The sequence below is a fragment of the Capsicum annuum genome, chromosome 1 (assembly GCF_002878395.1).
Source record: "Capsicum annuum cultivar UCD-10X-F1 chromosome 1, UCD10Xv1.1, whole genome shotgun sequence".
In the NCBI taxonomy this organism is placed as follows: domain Eukaryota; kingdom Viridiplantae; phylum Streptophyta; class Magnoliopsida; order Solanales; family Solanaceae; genus Capsicum; species Capsicum annuum.
In genome coordinates, this window is record NC_061111.1 from 19,478,683 (window position 1) to 19,487,783 (window position 9,101).

Sequence of the window (9,101 nt, forward strand, 5' to 3'; positions counted from 1 at the left end):
TGATTTGTGCACTAACTCGGGTAAAGTTTTTTGATATGGTAATGAGCCTGGAGTTACGTAATGTTTGATAGGCTTAGTAGAGTCGGTTTAGATCAAACGTTACGTAACTCCTTGCTTATTAATTTATCAAATTCCTTGAAGGTTGGTTGAGTAAGATACATTGAGTAACGCTCGATAAAAGTGAGCTGTTCAATGTTTGGGGCCACATCTTGACTGTGCACCAACATATTATGACCTAAAAACATACACAATGACCCTACATGTATCCTTTAAGGCTTTTGAAGAAAGTGTTCTGAGGGGCTTCTAGAATACCACAACTTTAAAGATGATGTTCCTGATCAGGCTCACAAAAGATTAAGAACTCTATACCAAATTCAAAGATGACAAAAACCAGCTTGAATACAGAATCAGCAAGCTAGAGGCAAGCTTGAAAATTGTCAAAATTCACATACTAGAGCAAGCCTCTGATCTTCTCCAAGATATGTTGAAAGCATGCTAAGGTTATAAAACACAATCAATTATAACCATATTTCTAAGGAAGTAATGATACTCAATTTGCCTTTCAATTTTTTTTATGGTTCCAATCAGGTCAATAACAGTGGACTTAATCAGAACCACAAACAAATAGGCATGGGATGCAATTTAAAATTCAAAAATTATCGTCTTCGCTTAGGTTCCTTATTTTAATTGCATTTACTGTTGGCGGAAGTTTTCTAGACTTATTGTACAATATTTCAACCCTCGATTCCCTTAAAGCGGCTTTCTCGGTCTTCTGTTATTTTCTATCTAGGTGACAATCCTGACCATGCTACCTAGTCACAGCTCCCTAGCAAAGTGGCCATCTGCACTATTTTTCTCTTAGAGAAACAACAAACGGATTTTTTATTACTGGATACACTTTTATATTTACACTTGATACAGATTTCTCATGTTTAAGATAATTTCATCGGCCAGATTCGCTAGAAGTTACTTTCTACCCTATGTCTCTTCTTCAATTAACTCTCAGATGATATAGTATTTCATCAATCACCCATTTTTCCTTGAAGGAATTTTCCTATCAAACCTTTTGGCATATAATCATCACCCCGAGCAACCCAACCATATAAATTTGGGCCAGGGTGTAATACCCCTCATTTGGGCTAGAACGTAAATCATTATTTCTACGCGTAAAGGTTCCAAAATCCATAGATCCAATGTGAATTTAGTGTGTTAATCAATTATATAGTGTGGGAATCTAGTTGAGCATAAATTGAGATCATGAGTTAAAAGTCTTCCTATCGATTGAGTTTTGGTGAGCGTTTAAACTTAGGTCAACTTCAATCAACTCTAACTTTTTTTATATAAAGAATTAGAGGGTCTACTATATATCAAATGAAAGGCTTTTGAATCCTCTTTCCAACTCCACCAGTTTTACCTTAATCTGATATTGAGGTAAAGAGTTATACCTATTATACAGTAAAGTATCAGGCTGCCTAAGGAGCGACGGCTGGGCCGACGGTCCGTCGGGCCCGTCGTGGGACCCGTCGCTACAAAAATAGTGACTCAGTCACTGGAAATGTAGCGATGGTTTTGGGGATGGTTTTTTGGGCTCGTGACAGTCTGTCGGGCCATTCGTCATCCATCTCGAAGCTCAAAAACGTGATTTTTTTAAAGAGTTGTTTTGGTACTTTTCCTCTTCATAAAACCTCCCCAATGGATTTAATTACACCCTAACATGTTATTAATTAATTCCCATCAGTTGCAACATCAAAAACTTCCTTCTTCACTCTCATAATCAAGATCAAACTAAGGTTTCTTTCAAGAACAAGAAAGCAAAAAATCAATCTTTAAGTCCAGATTTTCAAGGAACAAAACAAGAATTAAAGTTCTACTTTTTAATTAAGTAATCTAAGGTACATGGGTGTTCCTAAAACTACAAGGGCATAAGGAAATTATTTCAACAATATTTTAAATATTGTGAAATCATGAATTCTCGAAGGGGTTTTGGAACTTACGTTACAATTTTGCATTACAAATTCTTTAATGACATTATTATTTTGGTCTTGAGGCCTTTCACCTAAATTTGATCTACAACCTTGTATACGTATATATATGTAGGTGTTTGATGAGTTTGAATTATGAACTGAGAGCATGAACTATTAGCAATCCCTCTCTTGTTTACAAGCTTTCTTATTTTCGTAAGTTATGATTTAGTCGAAATGCATTGTTGGAAGCATGATATAAATGTCTTGATTCTGGTTTTAAATTTAAGAGGGGGTGTCTTACTTGGTGTTAAAGGTTAAAGATGTTTATTAAGAAGATTGCATGTTTTCGTCAAAAGTTTCATGACCACTACATATTTGTTGAAATGCTAAAAAGAATGACTTTTACATGATTTGATAAATGTTTGAAGTATGAATCTTTTGAATTGTTTGAAGTATGGTGGTACAAGCTTTATGTTTTGAAAGAAGTGATTTTAATATGACAATTATGGCTCAGAAATATGACTTGCAAGTCTTGGTATGATGATACCAAATCAGATAAGACCATGATAAACTCAGAACAGAATACAAATTTCAGTTCAGATTTTAGATTTAGAATTTAGACAAATGCATGTTTAGAATAGGTTAAAAATGGGCACTAAGAGAGTTAGGTAGTTACCCAAAGTAGTCATGGGTCATACGATTCATTGTCCGAAACTATATTTTGACAATACGGGTTTATTATTTCCCCAAGAGGGATTATACGCTGGCCTAGTGCCATGTGGCGTATCAAATTCAGATACTTCAACCCTTGCGGCAAACTTAGGTTAGGGGCTTGGCCATGGAGTTAATGGAGGATCCCATATAGCCCGTGGGAAACTTTCAGATGTGTAGGGTTTACCACTTAGCTTAGAAGTAATAGAAAGTATAGAACTATATTGACAAGATTGTTTTAAGATCATTTGAGATTACCTATGTATTTTAAACTATTTCATGCATAAAGTTTTATGACTTGCTCTCACCTATGTTATATATGTATAAATTCATTATTTTGGATTGCTCTACCTACCAGTACGATTGTATTGACCCCCTATATTTCAGGATCTGAGGTTCAGTCTAGAGGTCCTGCTAAGCCTTAGAGATTTCAGATAGAAGTGTGCAGTTGGTGAGCTTTCTTTATTTTGGAAGGCCTATTTCTTTCCAGAAACTTCTTATTCACTTTGGTTTAGGTCCACTGGGGCCCTTGTCCCAGTTTCAGACAGCTTGTTAATTTTGTATGTAATAGAGATTTCACAGACTGAAATAAATATTATCTAGATGTTGATGGATTGCCTTTAGTATTGATATACTTAACTCAGGACATGACCATGATTCCATAATGATTTATATTTTCATATCGTTTCTTTATTATATGAATATTGTGCATGATTACCAAATATAGAAGAGCGTCCGAGCCTCCATAGTTTGCAATGCTCGTTACGGCCAGGGTCCCAACTTGGGTCATGACAAATTAGTACCAGAGAATGGTTCATGGTCCTGGGGTGTCTGCTAAATTGTGTCGGGTATAGTCTTGTTTATGGGTGTGTAGCACGCCACATTTATAAGTAGGGGGTTACAAGGCATTTAGGAATTTTTTTTTGTGATTTTATTCGTGCTGTAGAGTATAAATATCCCCTAATCAATGATTTTATGTGTTTCAGAAAGTCATCATTCCTCCTCGTCACTCTAATAAATAGAATGCCCAAACTGAAGAAGTCTGTCCTACCCATGGGATGAGGACACGTAATAGGGCTCACACTCTTAAATTTGTTGCTGCTCCGGGAGTCCCTCCCATTCAGATAGTCCACCCAGGACACCTAGGGCTCCCTGATCTGGGACTAACCACACCCAACTTCCCAGAGAGAGATATCAAATGATGAGTTCAGACAGTCGATGCATATTATTGAATAGTTGGTGGCTTTCCAGGACCGACGATCAGAGGATGTTGGGTTTGCTTTTGGTGTATCCGAGACCATACGGGTGGGCCAGTTCATGAGACTGAACCCACCTAAGTTTACGGGTACAAAGGTGGAGGAGGATCCACAAGAGTTTGTAGACAAGATGGAGTAATTTTTTTGAGTGGTGCATATGGATGAAGTGGAAGGGGTTTAACTAGAGGCCTATCAGTTGAAGGAGGTAGCAAATTAGTGGTACATTTAGTGGGAAGATTCAAGGGGAGATAATGCTGAGCCTTTTGTGTGGGGCAAATTTGTGAAAGCCTTCCTGGACCGATTCTTTCCCTAGGAGTTGAGGGAGTCCAAGGCTGAAGAGTTTATGAACTTGAAACAGAGGAAAATAAGCATCAAGGAGTACACCCTGAAATTCAATCAACTATCTTGTTATGCCCCAAAATTGGCGGGAAACATAAGGGCCGATATAAGGAAGTTTTCATCCGGTCTTTCGAATGACTTAGTGTTGGAGTTCAAAGAGGCGATGTTGAACAGAGATATGGACTTCTCCAAATTAGAACAGTAAAGAGGGTTGCTGAAGCAAGAGAGAAAGACAGACAGGCCAAGAGAGCCAGACGGACAGACCAAACCCATAGTCAGCACCAAGATGGTAATTGGGGTAATAGGTGGCTGAAGAAAAAGTTTTGGAGTAATTCTTAGTTTGCAGCTAGTGCTTCAGCGCCCAGACCTCTAGCTGATCGGCAGTTCTAAAATTTTTAGCCTAGCCATGGACTGAGAGTACTGGGTACGCAGTCACAAGAAAGTGTGGCACAACCTACTAGGTCATACCCTCGATGTGACACATGTGGAAAGTACCATCTAAGTAAGTGCCAGTTTGGAAAGTTAGTGTGTTATGCTTGTAGCCAGCCGGATCACATTCAGAGAGTTTGTTCATCTGTTAGAGGGAGTGCTGGAGGTGCTAAGTCTCAAGTATATTCCTCCACACCACCACCACCTCCCAAGCGCGCTACTTCCGCTACCGGAGGCGGTCGCAACTGATTGTATGCCTTTTCCAACTGCCAGGATGCAGAGGCTTCACCAGATATGGTCATGGGTATGTTACAAATTTTCTCCCGTGATGTGTGTGTGTTACTTGATTTCGGGTCTACCTTGTCTTATGTGACCTCGTATGTGGCAGTTAGTTTTGGGTTTGAGCCAGAATTTATTTCAAAACACTTATCTATTTCTACTCCTTTTGGTGACTCTATTGTGGCTAGGAGGGTGATACTGGTGTCACGGGCTTGAGACCATTTACTAGAAGTTAAGCCCGTGAACTACAAAGGCTTCAAGGTACGTTTATGAAAATGGACACAGTTGAGCTTGTTATGAACTCGCCCAAGGGGGTGTACATCTTGACATGTGGGGGATGACCTTAGGGGCCCAAAAGACACCCCAAGGCTTCCCCAAACACTCCATACCCGCCACCCCTTTATTAAGGGCAAAAGGGTTTTTTTACGATCCTTTTTTGTAAAGACTATTTAAGGCGTTTCTTTAGTCTTGTTCTCCTTATCTAGCTCATTTTAAAATCACTTTGTAACATTGAACACCATATTTCCTCTCAAGAAGAGAGTAGACCACCAAATATTTTAAGCTTCACAAGTGAACGGTGCCACTTGTGTTGTGAGATGGCTAGAAACGAGAGTGCTTGAGTGAACGTAGTTCCTCTTTTGTTTCCATAAGAACTTGGTGCTTGTTAACATGATTTGTAGAGGTTTTAGAGTTTGATACACTCTTTAGTTGCTATATTTTATGTTCTCTTTGTGTCAAGTTATCTATTTCCTTATCTTTCAAGTTTGTGTGTTTGTTGTTTCCGTTTGATTTCTTGTACGTGTGGACTGTTGTGTGAGTTTTTGAACTATTTTGTGCTCTTGTAGATAATGTTTGGTATTATTTGGTATCAGATCGAAGGCTGGTCGTGTTCTTACACCACCAATCTTGGGCTCTTCTAGTTGAAAAAGTCCATAAAAAAAGAAAAGGCAAAAAAAAGTGTTATCTGGTGACTTGTGTTGGTCGAGAAGTGTCTAGATTTAGGTGTTATTTTTACTTGTCTTAGTAGTTTATTGTGTTATATTGTTGTCCCCCTAGCACACTTGAGTCTAAGGTCCAAGATTTGAAGCTTTGTTTAGTGTTGTTGAAGGGTTGGACAGTGTGAATGTTGTTGTTCTTCATAAGTGTTCTTATTGTTCTTCATAATGTTCTTGAGGTGAATGTTTAACAAAAGGGGTATTTGATTTGAAAAGAGGAAGAGAGAGGTTAGGTATTATGTTTGTCTTGGAAATAGTATCAAGAAAACACCAAAGAGACAAATCAGCCAAAGACCCCCAAAAGCTCCCTTACCAAAAGATTGTCAAAACCTTTTTTAAGAAGGACCAAAAGAGGAAAGGGACAAAGCCAAAACAAAAAGGTGCTTTGCCATTTTGGTGCAAGTTGGTGAAAAGTTTATTGACACCTTTTTGACCTTTGGAAAAAGTGTCCAAGGCCTTGTCTTGGTACTCCAAAACTGAAAATCCTCATCAACACACAAGATTGAACCCCTAAAGTCTTGAAAAAAAATCATACTCCACTTTAACAACAAATTCAAATGGCCAAAAAGAAAAAGAAGTGAGGGCCACATCAACAACAAAACTCAAGTCGTAGGACCATCCAAGTTTCTTTTCTTGTCACTACTAGTTTCCTTTCTAGTGACTCCTACACTAGTTGGCAACTAAGTAAGAACCTACTAAGTTGTGAACTAGTTTTTGAGTACGTCTTCGTGTCAACATTCTTTATGGTGCTTTTCTTGTTTAAATTTGTAGTTGTTTTTGGTTCAAGTTCGTACAAATTTTTTTTGAGTCTTCAAATCGAAATCCACTCTAACTCAGGAGTCGACTCATTCCCAAGTTCTCACAAGTTGATAGCTGTCTTACAACACTTAAAGAACCAAGTGAGGGAAGCGAGTGTGAAGATTGTGTGAGCGTATTTTGAACTAACATTTGTTGATTTTATACACACATTAGCAAATGGAACCATTACACATGGAACCCGAAACTTCTAATGCACAAACCGTGGACCAAAATGTTTTGAATACTCTTGTGGCTAATTTTAAATCCTTGTCTTGGGATATAGCTAGAGTGAATGTGGGTCTTGATAATTTAGGGGTAGAAGTGGCCTCTATTAGTGGTCGAATGGAAAGGGTAGAAAGCCAATGGAGTTCTCGACCCTCAACTCCTCAGAACACATCCCCAACCATTACCCCCGAAGCTACACACCCAAGAATGCACCCGCCAAATGCCATACCTCAAGCCAACTATTATTCCCAAGGCCGAGGCCTTGAAGGGCCTAGCCATTCTCTACATCACCTAGTCCCATATGACAGACTTGGAACCCAAATGCCACCCTTAAATCTGACTCCTCCAAACCAAAATCAGCCAATCCAAATATCTCCACCACTAAATACCAATCCGTCATACCAAATTCCAAATATACAAAACCCATTAATGCAAGAAGAGTGATTTGTGAGGGAGAACCGAAGGGGAGGGTATGGAATGTATGATGATCCTTATTTAATGGAAGATGGAATGAGAGGTAGAAGGGTAGAACTTAGGAAGAACCGGGGGCTTGAAAGTAGGGGAGGCCAAGTTGTTCGGGAAAGGGATGTTGGCCTCAACGCCATAAAAATGGGGCTTCTAATCTTTAAGGGAGAAAGTAATCCCAAAGAGTTTATCGCATGGGAATCCATATGCGAGAGAGTCTTTCAAGTGAATGATCTCACGGAGGAGAAGAAGAGCTGCTACTCCATTGCTCATTTTAAGGGATATGCCACCACCTGGTGGGAGTATGTAAAATATTTTAGCAATGTATTGATTGAGGGGAACCCCCTTCTCGGTTTCGATTAAGGTATCTTATGAGGCAAAGGTGCCTTCCCGAAAGATATCAACATAAACTCCTCACAAAATTATACAATTTGAAGCAAGGAAACAAAAGTGTGTTAGCTTACTATGACGAGTTTCAACAACTCATCTTGAAACTTGATCATAGAGGAGAGCAAGTGAGCAATGACATCATCCGGTTCAAGGTCGGCCTAAATAAGGAAATCTCTATGTACATGACACTTCATAAGTTTAAAACTATTAAAGGGATCTTTCAAGTGGCTTTAGAGATTGAACGAGAGAACAAGGAAAGGTCGGTATACAAAACCAAATCCCACTAAGGGTCCTCGGGTTGGACCAAGAGGAAAGAGATTATTTCATCGTCTTCTGGGTGGAACAAATTCAAGCAAAAACCAGCCAAGACCTCACCCGTGAGCAAGAGTGATCAAACACTTCCTTCACGGTTTGAGGGCAGGCCAAATGTCTCTTCCAACATAAAGGGATTCCAATGCTTCAAATGGCACTGATGGGGACACAAGGCTAGTGAGTATCCTAATTGGAGAAATGTGATATTAAGAAAAGGAAAATTGTATTTCTTAAGGGAAGAATTGGGGCTTGAAACAGTTGAAAATGAAGAAATCTCGCAAGATAGAGAGGGAGGGGAGGCCGAGAGGTATAATGATGATGATGAAGAGGAGGTTTGGCCTTAAGAAGGCAAACTTAAAGTACCTAACTATGAGGTACAGAGAGTTATGATTAGCAAAACATTGTATGATCTTAGCCAATGGGAAAACCTCTTTCCCACCAAGTGCCTCATTAAGGGGAGTGTGGGCTCCTTGATTATTGATAGCGGGGGTTGTGCTAATGTAGCTAGTGCCTCGATGGTGGATCACTTGAAATTGCCAACTACTCCACATGCGAGTCCATATAGGCTCCAATGGTTGAATGATTGTGGAGAGTTGAAGGTGACTCATCAAGTGGTGATTTGGTTCAAAGTTGGAAATTATGAAGGCGAGGTGCTTTGCGACATCATTTTTATGCATGCTTGTAATCTTTTGTTGGGTCGACCATAGAAATATGATAGATCGACCAAGCATGATGGCCAAATCAACTGTTATTTCTTTGAGTTCAAGGGTCGTAAGTACAACCTCAAACCACTATCACCATCACAAGTGTGTGAGGCACATCGACAAATGAAGAGTTTGCAAGGAAAGGGAAAAAAAGAGAAAGAACCAATGGGTAGGGGGAGGAACCCAAGAGTGGGAGGAGTGAGGGTGAAGAGTGAGTTTTGGCATTGAGGGGTA